General features: G+C 47.8%; 1 pseudogene; it reads left to right on the forward strand.

Annotated features, from left to right (window-relative positions):
- The first annotated feature begins 1,204 nt into the window (after positions 1 to 1,204).
- Positions 1,205 to 23,380, forward strand: part of LOC148142769 (uncharacterized) — an 81,556-nt pseudogene continuing 59,380 nt past the window's right edge.

A 23,380-nucleotide genomic window follows, 5' to 3' on the forward strand; every position in this document is an offset into this window, starting at 1 on the left:
ACCTGGAATATTGATTTCCCATCTGCCTTTAAAATAAGAAAAAGTTAGGGCCTCAGCTACGTTCTCAATATATTTTGAGGTAGTCTGGCCTAGTCCATAACAATATGTGTCTGTGTGTTTGAGTGTGTGAGTGCGTTTGTATGTGTATGGTTCTGTGTGTTTGTTTGTGTTTGTGTAAAGGTCTGTTTGCACATCCGCACCTCAGTCTGTGTCTATTGCTGTCTTTGTATGTGTATGAATCTATGTTGGTCTGTATGTTTGAGTATATAAATGTGCCTGCATGTGATTCTCTCCCTGTAACTGTCTGTGTGTCTATCTCAATTGAACTATCTCTGCAAATTTGTAGCTATGAGTGTGTGAGCCAGTGTACCATCTATCGGTGTGTGTGTGTATCTGTGTGCATGTGTGTGTGTATCTGTGTGCGTGTGTGTGTGTGCATGTGTATGTGTATCTGTGTGTGTGTATCTGTGTGTGCGCGCGTGCATGTGTGTCTGTGTGTGTATCTGTGTGTGGGCGCATGCGTGCATGTCTGTGTGTGTGAATCTGTGTGTATGCATCTTTGTGTGTGAATGTGTGTGTGTATCTGTGTACATGCGTGTATATGTGTGTGCGTGTGTGTGTGTCTTCTATGTGTGTGCGTGTGTATCTGTGTGCGTGTTTGTGTGTGTATCTATGTACATGTGTGTGTATGCATGTATGTGTGTGTGTGTACGTAAGTGTGTGTTTATTTGTGTGTGTGTCTGTGTGTGTGCATGTATGTGTGCGTGTGTGTGTCTGTGTGTGTGTCTGTGTGTCTGAGTGTGTGTCTGTGTGTGTGTGTGTATGTCTGTGTGTGTATGTCTGTGTGTGTGTGTCTGTGTGTGTGTCTGTGTGTGTTTCTGTGTATGTGTGTCTGTGTGTGTCTCTACGCGTATGTATGTGTCTGTGTGTGTGTCAGTGTCTGTGTGCGTGTGTATGTGTCTGTGTGCGTGTGTGTCTGTGTGCGTGTGTGTCTGTATCTCCGTTTGTGTCTGTGTGTGTGTCTGTGTGCGTGCGTGTCTGTGTCTGTGTGTGTGTGTGTGCGTTTGTGTCTGTGTGTCTGTGTCTGTGTATGTGTCTGTGTGCGTGTATATGTGTCTGTGTGTGTCTGTGTCTGTGTGTGTCTGTGTGCGTGTGTGTCTGTGTCTGTGTGTCTGTGTGTGTGTCTGTGTGCGTGTCTGTGTGTGTTTCTGTGTATGTGTGTCTGTGTGTGTGTGTATGTGTCTGTGTGTCTGTGTCTGTGTGTGTGTTTGTGTATGTGTGTCTGTGTGAGTGTGTATGTGTTTGTGTGTGTGTCTGTGTCTGAGTGCGTCTGTGTGCGTGTGTATGTGTCTGTGTGTGGCTGTGTCTGTGTGTGTGTCTGTGCGCATGTATATGTGTCTGTGTCTGTTTGTGTGTGTCTGTTTGTGTGTGTCTGTGTGTATGTGTCTGTGTGTCTGAGTGTGTGTCTGTGTGTGTATGTCTGTGTGTGTGTGTCTGTGTGGGTGTCTGTGTGTGTGTCTGTGTGTGTTTCTGTGTATGTGTGTCTGTGTCTCTGTGTGTGTCTGTGTGTGTATCTGTGTGTCTGAGTGCGTGTCTGCATGCGTGTATATGTGTCTGTGTCTGTGTGTGCCTGTGTGCATGTGTGTCTGTGTCTGTGTGTCTGTGTCTGTGTGTATGTGTCTGTGTGTCTGTGTCTGTGTGTGTGTCTGTGTATGTGTGTCTGTGTGTGCGTATGTGTGTGTATGTATGTGTGTGTGTTTATTTGTGTGTGTGTCTGTGTGTGTGCATGTATGTGTGCGTGTGTGTGTCTGTGTGTGTGTCTGTGTGTGTCTGTGTGTCTGAGTGTGTGTCTGTGTGTATAAGTCTGTGTGTGTATGTCTGTGTGTGTTTCTGTGTGTGTGTGTGTGTGTGTGTGTCTGTGTGTGTTTCTGTGTATGTGTGTCTGTGTGTGTCTTTACGCGTATGTATGTGTCTGTGTGTGTGTGTATCAGTGTCTGTGTGTGCCTGTGTCTGTGTGTGTCTGTGTCTGTGTGCGTGTGTGTCTGTATCTCTGTGTGTGTGTGTCTGTGTGCGTGTGTGTCTGTCTGTGTGTGTCTGTGTCTGTGTGTGTGTCTGTGTGCGTGTGTGTCTGTGTCTGTGTGTGTGTCTATGTGCGTGTATATGTGTCTGTGTGTGTCTGTGTGTCTGTGTGTGTCTGTGTGCGTGTGTGTCTGTGTCTGTGTGTCTGTGTGTGTGTGTATGTGTCTGTGTGTCTGTGCCTGTGTGTGTGTTTGTGTATGTGTGTCTGTGTGAATGTATGTGTTTGTGTGTGGGTCTGAGTGTGTCTGTGTGCGTGTGTATGTGTCTGTGTGTGGCTGTGTCTGTGTGTGTGTCTGTGCGCATGTATATGTGTCTGTGTCTGTTTGTGTGTGTCTGTTTGTGTGTGTCTGTGTGTATGTGTCTGTGTGCGTGTGTCTGTGTCTGTGTGTCTGTGCGGGAGTCAGGCCTCCATTTTGCCAGAGCGGCGGGGAGAGAAGGAGGAGTGAAGCGAGGGCTGCCGGGAAGGTATGGGCTTAATTTATATTTGGGCAGTGGCAAAACATGTGTCGTATCTCCCTCCCGCACCCCCCTCCTCTAACCAGAAGAAAAAGACCCACTCAGATAAGGCTTTTATTTCTTATCTTTCTTTTCCATTTATTTAAGTGCATTGTTTGGTTTCAGTTAGTTCATATAAAGCTAATACAATGGCAGGGGACGTCAGACCCGTGGCATGTGCCACTTGTTTGATGTGGGAGCTGAGGTTCGTGTCTGATGTTCCTGACTCTTACACTTGCAGGAAGTGTGTCCAGCTGCAGCTCTTGTTTGACCGCATGACGGCTCTGGAGCTGTGGATGGACTCACTGTGGAGCATCCGCTTTGCTGAGGAGATCGTGGCTAGCACGTTTAGTGAACTGTTCACACCGCGGGTTAGGATTGCTGAGGGAGACAGTGAATGGGTGACCAAACACAGAAAAAGAGTAGGAAGGCAGTGCAGGTGTCCCCTGCGGTCATCTCCCTCCAAAACAGGTATACCGTTTTGGATATTGTTGGGGGAGATGGCTCACCGGAGGAGGGCAGCAGTTGCCAGGATTGTGGTGGGCACTGCTGTTTAGAAAGGCAGGAAAAGGACTCATAGGACCATAGTCATAGAGGATTGTATTGTGAGGGGAGTAGATAGGCGGGTCTGTGGCTGAAAACGGACTCCCGGATGGTATGCTGCCTCCCAGGTGCTTGGGTCAGGGATGTCACTGATCGGCTGCAGAGCATTCTAAAAGGGGAGGGTGAACAGCCAGTTGTCTTGGTGCATACAGGCACCAACGATATAAGTAGGAAATTAGATGAGGTCCTGAAAGAAGAATTCAGGGAGCTAGGAGAGAAGTTAAAGAGGAGGACCTTAAAGGTAGTGAACTCAGGATTACTACCAGTGCCACGTGCTAGCCAGTGGAGAAATGAAAAAATAGGCAGGATGAACACGTGGCTTGAGAGATGGTGTAGGAGGGAGGGGTTCAGATTTGTTGAACCTTGGGACCGGTTCTGGGGAAGGTGGGACTATTACAAAAGGGACAGTCTACATCTGAACCAGACCGGAACCAATGTCCTTGGGGGAGTTTTTGCTACCGCTGTTGGGGAGATTTTAAACTAATGTGGCAGGGGACTGGGAACCAGAAAAGAAAACAAGTAGGCAGCGAGGTGGAGACTGGAGACTGTAAGAATTATGAAGATAGCATTAATAAAGGGAAGAGTAGGCAGAGAGCAGGTTAGAGCAAAAGAACTGGTGGCCTGAAATGCATCTACTTTAATGCAAGGAGTATAGTGTGTAAGGCAGATGGACTTAGGGCTTGGATTGGTGCCTGGGAGTATGACATTATTGCAATCACAGAGACTTGGTTGAAGGAAGGGTATGATGATTGGCAACTAAATATTCCAAGATATAGACACTTCAGACAGGACAGGGAGAGAAGTAAAAGAGGGGGTGGAGTTGGTTTGCTGATCAGGGATGATATCACGGCTGTGCTAAAGGAGGACACTATGGCGGTCTTGGATACTGAGGCATTATGGGTGGAGCTGAGAAATAAGAAGGGTGCAGTTACATTGTTGGGGCTGTATTACAGACCTCCCAACAGTGAGCGTGAGGTAGAAGAACAAATAAGTAAGCAGATTATGGAAAGATGTAGAGGCAACTGGGTGGTGGTGATGGGAGATTTTAGTTTTCCCAACATTGACTGGGATACACTTAGCGTCAGAGGTCTGGATGGGGTAGGATTTGTACGAAGCGTCCAGGAGAGTTTTCTAGAGGAGTTTGTCAAAAGTTCGACGAGGGAAGGGACCATATTGGACCTGGTGCTGGGGAATGAGCCAGGTCAGGTGGTAGAAGTTGCGGTGGGGGATTTCTTTGGGAACAGTGATCACAATTCTGTAAGTTTTAGAATCCTCGTAGATAAAAAAGAGAGTGGTCCTAAGGGAGGAGTACTAAACTGGGCCAAGGCCAATTATATCAAAATTAGGCAGAAGCTGGGAAATGTGGATTGGACACAGCTATTTGAAGGGAAGTCCATATTTGAGATGTGGGAGGCTTTCAAAGATAGGTTAAGGATAGCGCAGGATAGGCATGTCCCATTGAAGGCAAGGGATAGGAAAGGCAAGATTCGTGAACCGTGGATGACAGGAGAAATTGTACGACTAGCCAAGAGGAAAAGGGAAGCGTACATAAGGTCTAGGCAGCTAAGAATAGAACGGGCCCTGGAGGAATATCGGAAGAGTAGGACCAGTCTTAATTGAGGAATCAAGCAGGCCAAAAGGGGTCATGAAATAGTTTTAGCAAGCAGAGTTAAGAAAAACCCCAAAGCATTTTATTCTTATATAAGAAGCAAGCAGGTAACTAGAGAAAGGATCGGTCCACAGAAAGATATTGAAAGAAGGCTGTGTGCCGAACCTGAGAGAATGGGTGAGATTCTGAATGATTAATTTGCATCAGTGTTCACTGAGGAGAGGAACATGATGAATCTTGAGATTCGAGACAGAAGTTTGATTAGTCTGGATCACGTTGGCATCAGTAGGGAAGATGTGTTGGGTGTGTTAGAGGTTATTAAGGTGGACAAATTCCCAAGACTGGATGGGATCTATCCCAGGTTACTGAGGGAGGCGAGAGAGGAAATAGCTGGGGCCCTGACAAATATCTTTGTGGCATCCTTAAGTACAGGTGATGTGCCAGAGGACTGGAAGTTTGCTCATGTTGTCCCCCAGTACAAGAAGGGTAGTAGGGATATTCCGGGTAACTACAGACCAGTGAGCCTGACGTCGGTGGTGGAGAAGGTACTGAGGGATAGGATCTATTTATATTTAGAAAAGAATGGGCTTATCAGTGATAGGCAAAATGGTTTTGTGCGAGGTAGATCGTGCCTTATCAACTTAATAGAGTTCTTCGAGGAAGTGACCAAGTTGTTAGATGAAGGGAGGGCTGTTGATGTCATATACATGGACTTTAGTAAGGCGTTTGATCAGGTTCCCCATTGTAGACTAATGGAGAAAGTGAAGTCACATGGTATGCAGGGTGTTCTCGCTAGGTGGATAAAGAACTGGTTGAGCAACAGCAGACAGAGAGTGGTAGTTGAAGGGAGTTTCTCGAAGTGGAGGAAGGTGACCAGTGGTGTTCCACAGGGGTCAGTGTTGGAGCCACTGTTGTTTGTAATATACATAAATGATCTGGAAGAGGGCACTGTTGGTATGATCAGCAAATTTGCAGATGACACAAAGATTGGTGGTGTAGCAGAAAGCAGAAAGTTGGGCGGCACGGTGGCACAGTGGTTAGCACTGCTGCCTCATGGCGCCAGAGACCCGGGTTCAATTCCCGACTCAGGCGACTGACTGTGTGGAGTTTGCACGTTCTCCGTGGGTTTCCTCCGGGTGCTCCGGTTTCCTCCCACAGTCCAAAGATGTGCATGTCAGGTGAATTGGCCATGCTAAATTGCCCGTAGTGTTAGGTAAAGGGGTAAATGTACGGGAATGAGTGGGTTACACTTCGGCGGGTCGGTGTGGACTTGTTGGGCTGAAGGGCCTGTTTCCACACTGTAAGTAATCTAATCTAATCTAATCTAATCTAATAAGGGATTGTCAGAGAATACAGGAAGATATAGATAAACTGGAGAGTAGGGCGGAAAAATGGCAGATGGCTTTCAATCTAGACAAATGTGAGGTGATGCAAGTCTAATTCTAGAGCGAATTATACAATGAATGGAAGAGCCTTGGGAAAAGTTGATGGGCAGAGAGATATGGGACTGCAGGTCCATTGTTCCCTGAAAGTTACTGCACAGGTGGATAGAGTGGTCAAGAAGGCGCATAGTATGCTTGGCTTCACTGGATGGGGCATTGAGTATAAGAGCTGGCAAGTTATGTTAAAATTGTACAAGACATTGGTTCGGCTGCATTTAGAATACTGTGTACAGTTCTGCTCGCCACATTACCAAAAGGGTGTGGACGCTTTGGAGAGGGTTCAGAGAAGGTTTACGAGGATGTTGCCTGGTACGGAAGGCGTTAGCTATGAAGAGAGGGTGAGTAGGTTAGGTTTATTGTCATTAGAAAAAAGGAGATGGGAGGGACCTGATTGAGGTTTACAAAATCATGAAGGGTATAGACAGGGTGGATAGAGACAAGCTTTTTCCCAGGGTGAAGGGGATTCAATAACGAGAGGTCATGCTTTCAAGGTGAGAGGTGAAAAGTTTAAGGGGGATACTTCACACAGAGGTTGGTGGGCATTTGGAAAGCGTTGCCAGCAGAGGTGGTAGAGACAGGCACGGTAGATTCATTTAAAATGTGTCTGGACAGATGCATGAGTAGCTGGGGAGCAGAGGGATACAAATGCTTCGGAATTGACCTACAGGTTCAGACAGTACATTTGGATCGGCTCAGGCTTAGAGGGCCGAAGGGCCTGTTCCTGGGCTGTAAATCTTCTTTGTTCTGTGTGTGTGTGTATATCTGTACTGAACTGTCTCTGCTGATCTATCTTTGCTCTGTTTGTTAATGTGTGCACATCAGCTGCTGTAGATGAGTGTATGTATTAGTGTGCATCTCTCTTTCAGTGTGTCTCTAAGTCTGTGTCACTGTGCAGTGGGATCTCTGTTGTTCTGGGGGTGAATCCATTGAAATGGTGTTCACCCGTCTCTCCCCTTTCTTTCTGTCTGTCTGTTTTGTGTGTAAAGTGATACAATTGTCATATTGGTGTGTATCTCCAAATGTGTATCTCTATGTGTTTGTGCCTGTGGATCTGTCTCTCGGTGCAATGGTGTAGGGGGTGGTGTAATTTTTAAATCATTAACTGCTGTAGTAAGCACATAGTAAGTACAAAGCCACCATTTTAGTCTTCTCTACCTTGTAGTAAACACGAGCAGACACTCCCCCAGATTTTCATGAATGGAACAATGGAAACAGCTTTCCTCGTGGCTGAGGGACCGCCCACAACCACGGCTGTACGTCATCATCCATATAAGGGAGAAGCGGGGAACTCGAACACTGATTGGCTGGGTGAATAACCAAATAATCACATACATCAGGAGGACAGTGGGGAACTTTAACACTCATTGGCTGAGACAGTAGAAGGCCCCGCCCACTCCTACATGTATATAACGTGCGGGGATTACAATCTGTGTGTGTGCCTCGTGGGAAGCCATTGAGGTAACACCCGGTTCTGCAGAATTGAATAAATAGTTTTGGACGAACTCCTCCGTGTCTTTGTTCTTGGGAAGGGAAGCAGAGTGCCTGATGGGGGTCGCAGAGTCCCCTATCCTGCACAATTGGGGGCTCGTCCGGGATGCAATAATTATTGCCGGGGTTCTCTTCGGCTCGTGGATCAAGTCTGATACAAAAAGACGCGTCTGGTATATATTTATACTGCTCACTGGATCGGCTTGGTCCGTCAGCCGTCGGCCCAGAGAGTGACCGGCTCATTAAAATAATTTTGGATCCCGAGAAAAGGAACACACGGACGAGTGCTGGGACGACCGGTTAGTGACTATACGCGGGGGTACACACATTTAAAAAGGCCAGACAACTCCGTGCACGGATCAAGGTAAGAGATTTTTTTTGTTCTTCCTTGTTGGCCGCGTGGTTTTGACGGTCATCTGTGAAAACGCTTTAGGCGTTTAAGACCAGGACCGAAGATAGACCATGGGAAATTGTGGTTTTGACGGTTATCTGTGAAAATGCTTTAGGCGTTTAAGACCAGGACCGAAGATAGACCACGGGAAATTGTGGTTTTGACGGTCATCTGTGAAAATGCTTTAGGTGTTTAAGACCAGGACCGAAGATAGACCATGGGAAATCAGACTTTTAGGTCCACTAAGGACAAGTCAGGGAGGACTGTAAATGGAAAAGAAATACCCCCCGATAGTCCACTGGGTCGGAAATTGAGTTTATGGACGGAAAGCAGTAGGACAAAGGACTTAAAGAAAGAGACTATGATAAAATATTGTTGTTTTATATGGACCAAAGAACCTATCCGCGCCCCCTCGGTAGTTTGGCCCGAGTATGGGTCTGATGAAGACTGGGTGTGTCAACTCCTAAATATATATGTTAACAGAAAACAACCGTTTAACCCAGAAGAGAGCAAATACACCGCCGCCTGGTTGGCGAGTGACTGTGGGGACCCCACGAGTCTCTATCCTCTGATTCCCCAAACAGACCCGAGAAAGCCCCAGAAGTCTTGGGACGTCCTCACCGACGGTTTGCCCCCTTCTGCCCCGCCCCCGTATGTACAACCCGCGCACGGCCAGGCGTCCAGCGCGGACCTCCCTCCTGCGTCGGATAATCCCGGTTCCCGGCAGGTCATGCTCAGTGAGGGAGAGCCTGCTGGGGGGGACACAGGAAGGGAAGAAGAGCCCACCCCACGCATTAGGAGATCAGCCCGAATTGAGATGCGGAGAGATCAAGAAGAGAGATTGGGTGCTGAGAGGGTTAACAATGTTGAACAGATGAACCCTTTACGAGAGGTGCCGTTTGGGAACGAACGGACCGGATTCATAGTACAACCTTTAAATTCTGGGGATATCCGACAACTCCGTAATGAACTACCCCGTCTACTGGACGACCCCGTCAGTGTGGGAACACAATTAGATCAATTTCTGGGGCCCAGTATATACACATGGGCCGAATTGCAGGCCATGATGAGAATACTATTTAATTACGATGAAATTGTCATGATCCGGAATAGTGCAATGGCCATTTGGGATAGGGAGCATCAGGACGGCCCTCAGCGTGGAGAGCAGAAGTACCCCTTAGAGGACCCCCGGTGGGATCATAATGACGAGGGGGGACGGGCTAATATGACAGACCTCAGAAACCTTATAATCAGGGGAATCAAAACCTGCGTGCCCAAACAGCGGAATTTAGCGAAAGCATTCGAAGTTGGACAGAAAAAGGATGAATCCCCGAGTGAGTTTTTAGACCGTTTGCGGGAGTCCATACGAAAGTATTCAGGTTTAGACCCCGATGGGGAAATAGGCAAGGGCATGCTTAAGGTGCACTTTGTGACTAAGTCATGGCCTGACATTCAGAAGAAATTACAGAAAGTGGAGGATTGGGCTGAAAAAGATATTGCAGAATTATTACGGGAAGCACAGAAGGTGTACGTTCAGAGGGATGTAATAAGGGAGAAACAGAAGACAAAAATGATGGTGGCAGCTGTACGGGAAGCTTGTAAATCCACCGGAATGGGGGAAGAAGGTTATGGGATGGAAAGAGGAAGGTCGAGGAAAAGTTGGAGAGGGAGAGGAGCGAGACGGGGCAGAAGTGGGAGAGGAGGAATCGAACGGCCTCAGGCGGCCGGATGTTACCATTGCGGGAAACTGGGACACTTCAAGAGGGATTGTCCCGATTTTAAAAGGGAGCGAGAAGGGATGTATGAAATGGAGCGCGAACAAATGGATTAGGGAAGTCAGGGGAGGATCGGAACACGGGCCTACCAAGAACCCTTGGTAAATTTACGGGTGGGCCCATTTAGACAAGATGTTACTTTCTTAGTTGACACAGGTGCCGGCAGGTCCTCAATCCCCCTCCATCCTAGGGGGGTTGGCTTCCAGGCTAAAACATTAAACATTTCAGGAGTAAAGGGTGGGGTTTTCAGTGCAAGAATATTTGAACCACAACCCTTGCGGCTGGAGGAGGAGGAGCTCCAAGTGGAACTCCTTCACCTCCCGCACCTTCCCTATGGGTTGTTGGGACGGGATTTAATAGTCCGTTTCGGTCTACGAATAGGAGTGGGTGAAGAGGAAGAATTAGCCATTACCATGTCATACCTTAGTGAGTCCCGATTGACAGAGATAGACCCTAGGGTTTGGGTCGCCAAAGGGAACCGGGGGGGGGCTCGCAATTCGACCTGTGGAGGAAAAATTAAAGCCCCAGAGCCCTGACGTCAGAGTGCGCCAATACCCCATCTCTTGGGAAGGGAGGCAGGGCCTGAAGACAGTTACCAAATGCCTACCCCTCGCCCTGTTGCAAACTCGCACCCAGCCAAGACGGGATTTGGGCGTCTCCCCTTACGAAATGCTGTTTGGCCTCCCGTTCCATGGGCCGAAGGGAGAACCTCCCTTATTCGAGTCTTGGGACATGTTTGTGCAAAAATATGTGGTGGCTCTGGGGTCTGCTCTATCTCGTTTACGCCAACAGGGACTTTTGGCACAGACGCCGCCCCTCGAGTTTGCAGTGCACACCGTCAAGCCGGGTCAGTGGGTCCTGATTAAAAGCTGGAAGCAACGCACCCTCGAACCAACTTGGGACGGTCCCTTCCTAGTACTTTTGACGACCGAAACGGCTGTCCGCACGGCCGAAAAGGGCTGGACACATTATACTCTGATCAAGGGACCGGTGCCACAACCGACGGAGGACGAACAAACCTCTCTGACAGAGGCATCTAAGGAACAGAGACCCTGAGAACAGACTAATTGGACTTTGGCGAGTTTAAAGGACTGTGTCCTCCGGCCGGACACGAGTGTTGCAACAAAATGCAGTCAATCGTATTGTTAACTTGCTTTGTCATTATCCTTCGGCTGGGTCATAGTGTGCGTGTTACCCAATTTGGCCTCTGGGGAAAAAACAGGCAGAGGACCGTCGGTGGCTCTCCATCTCCGTTCCCGCCAACAAGCCAACACAGACACTTAGTTTAGACCTATGTGGGTTGGTGCCCTGTGCGACTAAAAGTGAACTGAATCAGACTAAGCGTAACCTAGAGAGAGAAAGGGGATTCCAGGGTCAGACGTTAGTATTACAGTTGCATGGCAAAGAAGGCATCAATAGACCTCCGGCCCCCGGGGTCCAGGCTATGGTGTCAATTGTCCGTGATCCCATCACCCCTGGGCGGAATTGTGAGCAGAATCAGTGCAATCCACTCTACCTGACCATAAAGACCTTGGGTAACAACGGGACGAGCCTTAATGGAACGATCCTGGGTATTAGGGTTGGGGGCCAGGCAGGACAGAAGGGGTTGCAGCTGTGCTGCACAACCATCACGCTCATTGAAGCTGAGTCTGGGGCCTTAATCCACCCCCGATGAGCAGGAAAAGGTTAGGATAATTGAGGTGATGGACTTGGAAAGGACCTTTGAAATAGAAACGGGATACGGGGAGGCGAATGCCTGGATGGAATGGGTCAAATATACGGTAAGGAGCATGAAAAAGAGTGATTGCTACGCGTGCACGGGTGCCCGTCCTAACCCTCAGGTGGTCCCATTCCCGCTGGGATGGGAGAAACATCCACAAGCCTTGGACTGCATGGTAAGGCTGTACCAGGACCGAGAGGCCTGGAACGACCCCACTTGTCGACCCTTAAGTTTGAAGTTTCCTCCCGTCAGGTCTAAAGGGGCGCCCCGCCCTCCATCATTCACAGGGATAACGGGTACGCACCAAGCCTGCGTCTCTCGGACGGCACTGCAATGGGACAATGATGTGGGGACATTTGACAAGTGCAGCGGATCAATTCGGCTGGTCAACGAAACTACCGGGGGCAGGAATTACTCCCACATTCATGTGCCTAGGGCAGACCTCTGGTGGTACTGTGGTGGGAGGATTCTGCGACCGACCCTGCCCCAAAAATGGGCGGGCACTTGTGCAATCGTTCAATTGGCCATCCCATTCACCCTGGCATTCGAAAAACAAGAGCAACCCCGTTCCAGTAGAAGAACTAAGGGCTTTGGAGACCTCTTTCGATGATAACATATATTTAGATGCCATAGGGGTCCCCAGGGGTGTTCCTGACGAATACAAGGCTAGGAACCGGATAGCGGCGGGTTTTGAGTCGTCACTGTTCTGGTGGGTTACCATCAATAAGAACGTGGATTGGATTAATTATATTTACTACAATCAGCAGAGGTTCATTAATTATACTCGGGATGCAGTGAAGGGAATAGCAGAACAACTAGACGCCACTAGCAGAATGGCGTGGGAAAATAGGTTGGCCCTGGACATGATGTTAGCAGAGAAGGGGGGTGTTTGTGTCATGATAGGCACTCAGTGCTGCACTTTCATCCCCAACAACACAGCCCCTGATGGGTCCATCACCGCGCCCTGGATGGGCTCACCACATTGGCGGATGAACTCGCCGAAAACTCGGGCATCGATTCTGGCCTCACGGGTTGGTTGGAAGCTTGGTTCGGTAAATGGAAGGGGGTGGTCGTTTCCTTTCTCGTCTCATGTATAGTGGTGGCAGGGGTACTAACTGCCCTCGGGTGTTGCATCATTCCCTGCGCCAGGGGATTAACTCAGCGACTGATCGAAACCGCCCTTACTAAGAGGGATGTTCCTTATGGGCAGGTCGAAAGGATGAACCTCGAGATAGAACAGTCTGAATCCCTCTTGGGCGGGGGTAGCATTAGAGACGGGCAGCTTGATAAACAAGCTCGGGAGCTATTGGACGCCCTGGAGAAGAAACTCCCAGTTTAAAAATTACAAACCGTAAGAAAAGACACGGGGGATTTGTAGGGGGTGGTGTAATTTTTAAATCATTAACTGCTGTAGTAAGCACATAGTAAGTACAAAGCCACCATTTTAGTCTTCTCTACCTTGTAGTAAACACGAGCAGACACTCCCCCAGATTTTCATGAATGGAACAATGGAAACAGCTTTCCTCGTGGCTGAGGGACCGCCCACAACCACGGCTGTACGTCATCATCCATATAAGGGAGAAGCGGGGAACTCGAACACTGATTGGCTGGGTGAATAACCAAATAATCTCATACATCAGGAGGACAGTGGGGAACTTTAACACTCATTGGCTGAGACAGTAGAAGGCCCCGCCCACTCCTACATGTATATAACGTGCGGGGATTACAATCTGTGTGTGTGCCTCGTGGGAAGCCATTGAGGTAACACCCGGTTCTGCAGAATTGAATAAATAGTTTTGGACGAACTCCTCCGTGTCTTTGTTCTTGGGAAGGGAAGCAGAGTGCCTGATGGGGGTCGCAGAGTCCCCTATCCTGCACAATGGGACTGGAGCCACGTTTGAATAAATGAATGAATGAAAAAGTGATAAATCAAAGACTGAGTCTCTTTTACTCCCCCTCCCCCTCCCCGCCCAAACAGATTCTGTTTAATGCGATACAATGCCACCCTCTGATGGTCTCGACATGCTACTACATGAGTGGATGATCTTTTCTGTGGTGAGAGCATCACAGCTTGTGAATCTCTCATGTTGAAGGATATTTTACAATTCATTGAGACCAGAGTGAGATTTTCAAAATGAAATGTTCAGAAATTTATTGATGTAGTTGTAGCTGGAATAACACATGGTAAATTCTGAATTACTGACAGAAATGTGATTTAATACAGAAGAAACCCTCCCTCCCTAAACACACAGACATGCATCTATAAGAACCGATGGTTTCTAGAACATTCCCACACACTCAATCACTCAAAAGCAGACAGGTCACTTCTTTACAGTTCCGAAGACAGAGAGTAAACATTGCCGTCCTGAAGGATTCTGTCCCAGTTCCTTGAAGACAAACGGACGTTAGAAACTTCTGTCTTTTAGTCTAAATTGTGGTTGATCGATTCTCTGAGTTGAAGAAATGTAAACGTAGGGGAAAGCCCTTTAACTGCCTGAGGGACTTCGAAACAGTGTTTCCTCCTCCGTGGAATGGGATCTTTGCCCTGGGGATTTATCTTCTTTCAATTAAATGTCATCCGGCTGTTCATAAATAATGTCAGTTTTAGAATGTTTTGGAGAATGTTGCTTATAGAATGATCAAGAGAATGTTGGATATAGATTGTTCAGGGGAATGTCAGTTACAGAATGTTCCGGGGAATGTAGGCTGTAGAATTTTCCTAGAAATGTTGGTAAAAGAATGTTCTGGAGAATGTTGGTTATAGATTGTTCCAGAGAATGTTGGTTATAGAATGTGTTAAGAGAATGTCAATAATAGAATATTCTGGGAATGTTGGTGATGGAATGTTCAGAGAATGTGACTTGTAGAATGTTCCAGAGAATGCCATTTATAGAATGTTCCGGAGAATGTCAGTTATATAATGTGTTGGAGAATGTCAGTCATAACTTTATTGCTGGAACAGCACAGCAGGTCAGGCAGCATCCAGGGAACAGGAGATTCAACGTTTCGGGCACAGGCCCTTCTTCAGGAAAGATTCCTGAAGAAGGGCCTGTGCCCGAAACGTCGAATCTCCTGTTCCCTGGATGCTGCCTGACCTGCTGTGCTGTTCCAGCAATAAAGTTTCAACTTTGATCTCCAGCATCTGCAGACCTCACTTTCTCCTCGAATGTCAGTCATAGACTGTTCCAGAGGAATATTGGTTAGAGAATGTTCCGGAGAATATCAGTTTGAGAATATGACAGGGTCATAAAAAGCCACATCACTCAGGCCCTTCTGTCCATTAGGTTTGGTGAAATCCACTCAGCGTCATTGTGAAAATCTCTCTCCAAACTCAACTCAACTGGCACTTTGTGTACTGAAACAATAAGATTAAGCCAAAAACTGGAAGATTTGATGTAAGATTCTCTTCAAAGTTTGTGCAAAGATTTGTAGCTCGGGTGCTCGTTGTAGTGGTTCTGTTCGCCGAGCTGGAAGTTTTTGTTGCAAACGTTTCGTCCCCTGGCTAGGCGACATCATCAGTGCTTGGGAGCCTCCTGCGAAGGACTTCTTTGATGTTTCCTCCGGTGTTTATAGTGGTCTGTCCCTGCCGCTTCCGGTTGTCAGTTTCAGCTGTCCGCTGTAATGGTTGGTATATTGGGTCCAGGTCGATGTGTTTGTTGATGGAGTTTGTAGATGAATGCCATGCCTCTAGGAATTCCCTGGCTGTTCTCTGTCTGGCTTGCCCTATGATAGTAGTGTTGTCCCAGTCAAATTCATGTTGCTTGTTGTCTGCGTGTGTGGCTACTAAGGATAGCTGGTCGTGTCGTTTCGTGGCTAGTTGATGTTCATGTATGCGGATTGTTAGCTGTCTTCCTGTTTGTCCTATATAGTGTTTTGTGCAGTCCTTGCATGGTATTTTGTACACTACATTAGATTTGCTCATGTTGGGTATTGGGTCCTTCGTTCTGGTGAGTTGTTGTCTGAGCGTGGCTGTTGGTTTGTGTGCCGTTATGGGTCCTAGGGGTCGCAGTAGTCTGTGAAAACCTTAGCCAGAGAAACAATAGCCAACCTACTGGACATACAGAACAGAAAACAGGACGCTGAACCTACCAACAAAGACGGCATACTTAAACTACTGGACTTGTGCCTCACAACACACTTCACATTCAACAACCAGATATACGAACAAATCAACGGAACACCCATGGGATCACCAATCTCGGGATTCATAGTAGAGGCAGTTATGCAAAGGTTAGAACAAACAGTCCTACCACAAATTCAACCCAAACTCTGGGTCAGATATGTCGATGACACGTTTGTAATCATTAAAAACACGGAAATAGAAAAAACACACCGGATCATCAACGCCACACTCACAGAAGAAAAGGATAGCCAACTCCCATTCCTAGACGTGATGGTACAGAGAACACCGAATGGAGAATTCACTACAAGGGTACACAGGAAAGCCACACACACAGACCAAGTCCTAAACTATGAAAACAACCACCCCAACACACACAAACGAAGCTGCATCAGGACACTATTCAAAAGGGCCACAACACAGTGCAGTACACCAGAACTGCAAAAAGAAGAAGAGGAACACCTATACAAGGTATTCGCCAAAAACAGATACCCGCGCAACTTCATTAACAGATGCCTTTGAGAAAGACCACGAAACGAGGACATACCACAACCAAAAGGACTAGCCACACTACCATACATCAGGAGCATCTCAGAACTGACAGCCAGACTACTGCGACCCCTAGGACTCATAACGGCACACAAACCAACAGCCACGCTCAGACAACAACTCACCAGAACGAAGAACCCAATACCCAACATGAGCAAAACCAATGTAGTGTACAAAATACCATGCAAGGACTGCACAAAACACTATATAGGACAAACAGGAAGACAGCTAACAATCCGCATACATGAACACCAACTAGCCACGAAACGACACGACCAGCTATCCTTAGTAGCCACACACGCAGACAACAAGCAACATGAATTCGACTGGGACAACACTACTATCATAGGGCAAGCCAGACAGAGAACAGCCAGGGAATTCCTAGAGGCATGGCATTCATCTACAAACTCCATCAACAAACACATCGACCTGGACCCAATATACCAACCACTACAGCGGACAGCTGAAACTGACAACCGGAAGCGGCAGGGACAGACCACTATAAACACCGGAGGAAACATCAAAGAAGCGCTTCGCAGGAGGCTCCCAAGCACTGATGATGTCGCCTAGCCAGGGGACGAAACGTTTGCAACAAAAACTTCCAGCTCGGCGAACAGAACCACAGTAAGATTCTCTGTTTACAATCGTACAGATGTCAACTTTTACTTGGAGATCTACAAATATAAAAGGTCGTTCCAAATATCAGACACCCTGGAGCAAGGACTCTCTGATGTCATTAAATTGTATCCATTTACCTCAATGTATGCATTGAGTTCCTAAATCATTTTTGAAGATACAATGTGTAATCAGATGGCGGTCTTTCATTCAGCTTTTTAAGCCATTATTCCCTGCTCCATTGTCACCTTTATTCCTCATTTTGACCAGGCAGGAAACAGTCTGATATTGCCATTACACACAGAATCAAACCTGATGGGTAATGTTTCACGCAGCCCCATCACCATCCCTGGGTATATCCTGTCCCAACGGCAGGACAGACCCACCGATGGTGATGGCACCATGCTGTACAGTCAAGAAAGGAGTTACCTTCTAATTCCCCAACATTAATTCCAGAACCCAAGAATTCTCATGGTGACAGGTCAAAGATGGTCAAGGAAAGTGCCTGATGATGGACATCTCCTGCCTCCACACCAGCCGGCACACAGTCCTGATGTAGGGAAAGGCTCAGCCTCATATTGAAGACACCATCCAGTGGGATAAATCAGTCTTTATCAGTTTAACAGAAAATAATGACTGCACAGACACCTGCTGGGTCCTCATCTATTTGCAAATTATATCAACGGTTTAGATAAATGGAACAAATGAATTCTCACTAAATTCAGCGATGTTGCTGAGATAGGAAGGAAACAAAGTTATCAAGAGGAGGTGCAGGATCTGTAAATGGATAAGCAGTAAATAACCATTTGGCAGATGGAATGTAGCGTGGCTAACTGTGAACCTGTGAATTTTTCAGAAAGGATACAAGGCCATAGATTACATAAATGGAGGGAGATTGCAGGACCTAGTTCAAACATCGGAAGTGTTGCTCCATCTCCCTGATGGTCTGCTCCCTGATGTTCCCAGTGGTCCCATTGCTTTCAGTATACATGGGATATTTTGATGTGGTTGGTTGGCGGTGGGGAGTGGTGAGGGGCAGGGTGCGTTGAACCGTGTCCAAAGGGGGTGGCCTCATCTGAGACACCATCCTTTCTTTCTACGTGGGGACCTGAAGATGATGGGAATGGCTGACTGCTTCTGAATGAAGAGGCTGTGGCTGCTGCCAGGACAGTGGGTATTCACCAAAATGATGTACTGTGCATGGTCACACTACACCATTAATGGAGTGAGAGGTCCTTCAGTTCCTCTAACTCTCCCCATTGACATGGGGACCCTGCAGAGCCATGTACACCATCGGGAATCCCACTATACTGGGAAAACAAGGGTAGCCCTGGCAGCTCCCTGCTGATGGAGGAAACATTGTATTCATCTCATCCACCATATATATCCTCCGTCACCGAATGGTGACATTGATGTCGACATACTGGGAGATGATGGATATGTCCCCCACGCCTGCCTGGAAAGTTCCGGATCCTAGAAGCTGAATGAAGCTGTGACCCTAACAGCCACTGGCAGCACCGTCCTCCCCTGGTGTGAAGCTGCAGGTCGTGTTGAAGGAGGTGACACTGCTCTGTGACCAGCTCCTTGTTCAATCAGGGTCCCCTCACACCCTGCTCCTGGGTTAAGTGTCACTTGGGAAGCTGTTCTTGGAAAACCTGGAGTGGATACAGCAGATCCCTTTCCCCACCCACACTCACTCTGTGGTTTCAGAGCTGCCCCTCTCTCCAGCCCCTGCTCCATTTGTTGTTCATGTTACAGACCCAGATGCTGTAACTACAGTCCCCAGGCTCCATCCAGAGTTGGGTCACCAAATCCTCAGGTCTCCCTGAATGTCTGAGGCAGCTCACAGCACAACCTCCAGCAAACCATCCCCAGCACCTCCACTAACGTTTCAATAACAGGAGTCAGTCAGAAGCCCCTCAGCTACAAGTCAGACACCTGCTCCTTTCCAATAATACTCGAGGGCTTTCCCCGTGTTACTGACCGCACGATCAGCTGAGAGGGACAAACACAGGCGTGCAGTGGACAGACACAGACCAAGCTTCAAGGATGTGTGTCAAAGCTGCTGTAACCCCCTGTCCCACATGGAGCATCACATGGGGCACACCGGGAAGTGAGCAACAGCCCGACACAAACCTTTTTCTTGTTTCTGAGCTTCACAATGGCAGCACTCGATAGACTGTGGAGCGATAAACCAAGGCCAGGGAAAGATACAGAGGGACACAAAGATTCATATTAAAGACAGAAACATAATTAATTAATGGAGAATGTGGTGTGGGAACATGGAGAAGAAGACAAGGGAGTGGGACTAACTGGAGGAGTGAGAGCTTGTAGAGTGCTGTCACAACAATGAGAAAATTGAATAAAGACATTGCCAGATCAGCTGAAATGGTTCATTCCATGGAATTCTGAGTCTCCCTGAGGGAATCAGCCCAGACACCATAAACAGGGAGAAGATGTCAACCCAGCAGGTGGCTGGAAGAACACAGCAAGCCGACAACATCTGGAGGTGGAGATATCGATTTTTCAGGTCTACCCCTTCTTCAGAACTGCGGGTGGGGTGTCGGGGGAGCTGCAGAGAAAGGGGGTGGTGGGGGCAGTGTGGTGAAGTGGGGATAGGTGAAGGCAGGTCAAAGGTACAACCTGATTGGTCAATGGGAGGACTGAATCCGGTTGGTGGCAGGGACGAGTGGAAGGGATGGGGAGGGGTTGGAAAGGGAGACTTTTTGAAATTGGAGAACTCAATTGTGAGTCCTCCGGGCTCTTGGCTGTCCAGGCGGAAGATGAGATGTTAGTTATAGTTATAAAGAACAAAGAGAAGAACAGTGAAAATTTTCAGGCCAGGAACAGGCCCTTCAGCCCTCCAAACCTGACCCTATCCAAATCCACTGTCTAAACCTGTTGTCCAATTCCTAAGCATCTGTATCCCTCTGCTCCCCACCTACTCGTGCATCTGTCCAGACGCATCTAAAAATGAATCTACCGTGCTTGCCTCTACCACCTCTGCTGGCAACGCGTTCCAGACACCCACCACTCTCTGTGTGAAGTACTTGCCGCCTGTATTCCCCTTAAGCTTTTCACCTCTCACCTTGAAAGTGTGACCTCTCGTTATTGAATCCTTCATCCGGGAAAAAAGCTTATTTCTATCTACCCTGTCTGTACCCTTCATGATTTTATAGACCTCAATCAGGTCCTCCCCCATCTCCTTTTTTCTAACGAAAACAATCTTAACCTGCTCAATTTCTCTTCATAGCTAGCACTTTCCATACCAGGCAACATCCTCGTAAACCTTCTCTGCACCCTCTCCAAAGTGTTCACATCCTATTGGTATTGTGGTGACCAGAACTGTACACAACATTCTAAATGCAGCTGAACCAATGTCTTGTACAATTTTAACATGACGTTCCAGCTCTTCAACTCAATATCACATCTGATGAAGGCAAGCATAGCATATGCCTTCTTGACCACTCTATCCACCTGTGCAGCAACCTTCAGGGAACAATGGACCTGCACTCCATGATCTCTCTGCCCATCAACATTTCCCGAGGCTCTTCCATTCATTGTATAATTTGCTCTGGAATTAGACTTGCCTAAATGCATCATCTCACATTTGTCTGGATTGAACTCCATCTGCTACTTTTCCACCCAACTCTCCAGTCTATCTATATCCTCCTGCATTCTTTGACAGTCCCTTATGCTTCCAGCTACTCCAACAATCTTTGTGTCATCTACAAACTTGCTGATCATTCCAACAGTGCCGTTTTCCAGATCATTTCTGTAGCATTTATAGAATTTCTTCAGTGTGGGAACAGGTCCTTTGGCCCAACAAGTCCACACCAACACTCCGAAGAGGATCCCATACAAACCTATTCCCTTCACTTATTGCTTGACACTTACCCCTGACTAATGCCCCATACCTCACATCCCTGAACACGATGGGCAACTTACCATGGCCAATTCACTCAATCTGCACTTCTTTGGATTGTTCGAGGAAACCAGAGGCCTTGGAGGTGGTCATGTCGGAAAGGGAATGTTTGGGGGAATTGAAATGGGGCCGTGACTGAGAGGTTAGTGATGTTGGAAAGGGAGTGGTTAGGGGAATTGAAATGGGCAGTGACTGAGAGGATGGTGATGTTGGAAAGGGAATGGTTAGGGGAATTGAAATGGGTAGTGCCTGGGAGGATGGTGATGTTGGAAAGGGAGTGGTTAGGGGAATTGAAATGGGCAGTGACTGGGAGGATGGAGATGTTGGAAAGGGAGTGGTTAGGGGAATTGAAATGGGCAGTGACTGGGAGGATGGAGATGTTGGAAAGGGAATGGTTAGAGGAATTGAAATAGGCAGTGACTGAGAGGTCGGTCGGCCCCTGCGGATTTGGCTGTGATGCTCGGCGAACCATTCCCTAAGTTTACATTCGGTCTGCCCAAAGTAGAAAAGGCCACATCGGGAACACCTGATGCAGTAAACTGGGTTGGAAGTGAGGCAGGTGAAGCTCTGTCTCACCTGGAAGGACTGTTTGGGGCCCTGCCTGGTTTTGCATCTTTTCCTGTTGCAGGGCAACGTTCCTGGGGGAGGGAGCTGTCAGTGGGGAGAGTGGCACAAACCAAGGACTGTCAAAGGGAATGGTCCTTGTGTAAGGCAGAGATGGGGAGAGCATTTTCAGGGCGGGCGAGATAGAGAGAGAGGACCGGGGTATATTTCACACATTAAAAGGGACTTACCTCGAGCATCAGCTGCCTATTTTCCGCAACAGAGGGAGCGGGGAGAGAGAGGAGCTGAATTGGAGCAGGGAGAGTGAGGAGCTGTGTGGGAGTGGGGAGAGCGAGGAGCTGAGTGGGAGCGGGGAGAGTGATGAGCTGAGTGGGAGCTCACCAGAGGAAGGCAGCAGTAGCCATGTTCATGGCACCGTGGCTGGCTCTGCTGTACAGAAGGGCAGGAAAAAGAGTGGAAGGGCTATAGTCAGAGGGGGTTCTATTGTAGAGGAGTAGGTAGGCAGCTCTGTGGTTGAACACGAGACTCCCGAATGGTGTGTTGCCTCCTAGGTACAAGGGTCAGGGATGTCTCAGATCGGCTGCAGAACGTTCTCAAGGGGGAGGGTGAACAGCCAGTTGTCGTGGTGTATAAAGACACAAACAATATCGGTAAAGAAAACGGGATGAGGGCCTACAAACAGAATTCAGGGAGTTAGGAGCCAAGTTAAAAAGTCGAAACTCAGAGGTACTAATCTCAATATTGCTACGGGTGCCACGTGCTCATCAGAGGGATAGAATAAACAGGATGCATGAGTGGCTTGACAGATGGTGCAGGAAGGAGGGGTTTAGATTTTTGGGACATTGGGACCGGTTCTGGGGGCGGTGGGACTATTACAAATTGGACGGTCTCCACCTGGGCTGGGCTGGAACCAATGTCCTTGGGAGTCCTTTTGGTAACGCTGTTGGGGGGGGTTTAAACTGACAGTGAGGAGGTAGTAACCAAAGCCTGACATAATGAAGTCAGCATGACGAAGGGGAAGAGGAGGCAGGGAGCAGATAATGAACGCAAAGGGTCTGGTGGTCTGAGGTGCATTTGTTTTAATGCAAGAAGTGTCGTAGATAAGGCAGATGAACTTAGGGCTTGGATTAGTAGCTGGGAATATAACGTTATTGCTATCACTGAGACTTGTTGAGGGTAGATCATGATTGGAAGTGAAATATCCCAGGATATCGATGTTTCAGGCAGGATAGAGAGGGAGGTAAAAGAGGTGGAGGAGTTGCATTCCTGGTCAGAGAGAATGTCACAGCTGGGCTGAAGGAGGACACTATGGAAGACTCGAGCAGTGAGGTGATATGGGCAGGGCTCAGACACAGGAAGGGTGCAGTGACAATGTTAGGGCTGTACTACAGGCCTCCCAACAGCAGGCAGGAGATAGAGGTCCAAATATGTAAAAAGATCATGGGAAGATGGAGGAGCAACAGGGTGGTGGTGATGGGAGATTTTAATTTTCCCAACAATGACTGGGATTCACTTTGTGTTAGAGCTTGGAGCAGAATTTGTAAGGAGCATCCAGGAGGACGTTTTAGAGCAGTATGAAAATAGTCCAACTTGGGAAGGGGCCATACTGGACCTGGTGTTGGGGAATGAGCCTGGTCAGGTGGTTGAAGTTTCAGGAGGGGATTATTTTGGGAATAATGATCACAATTTCGGAAGTTTTAGAACACTCATGGACAAAGATGAAAGTGGTCCTAAAGGAAGAGTGCAAAATTGGGGGAAAGGCCAACTCTCCCAAAATTCAGCAGGAGCTGGGGAACATAAATTGGGAGCAGCTGTTTGAAGGTAAATCCACTTTCGATATGCCTTTAAAGAGAGGTTGATTAGATTTCAGAAGAGGTATGATCCTGTGAAAATGAGGGATAGAAATGGCAAGGTCAGGGAACTGTGCATGACAGGTGAAGTTGTGAGACTAGCTAACAGGAAAAGGGACACAGACATAAGGTCTAGGCTGCTGAACACAGACAAA

This window comes from Chiloscyllium plagiosum, unplaced genomic scaffold, assembly GCF_037043375.1.
Source record: "Chiloscyllium plagiosum isolate Xiang-an unplaced genomic scaffold, Cpla_swu_hap1 HiC_scaffold_28, whole genome shotgun sequence".
NCBI lineage: Eukaryota > Metazoa > Chordata > Chondrichthyes > Orectolobiformes > Hemiscylliidae > Chiloscyllium > Chiloscyllium plagiosum.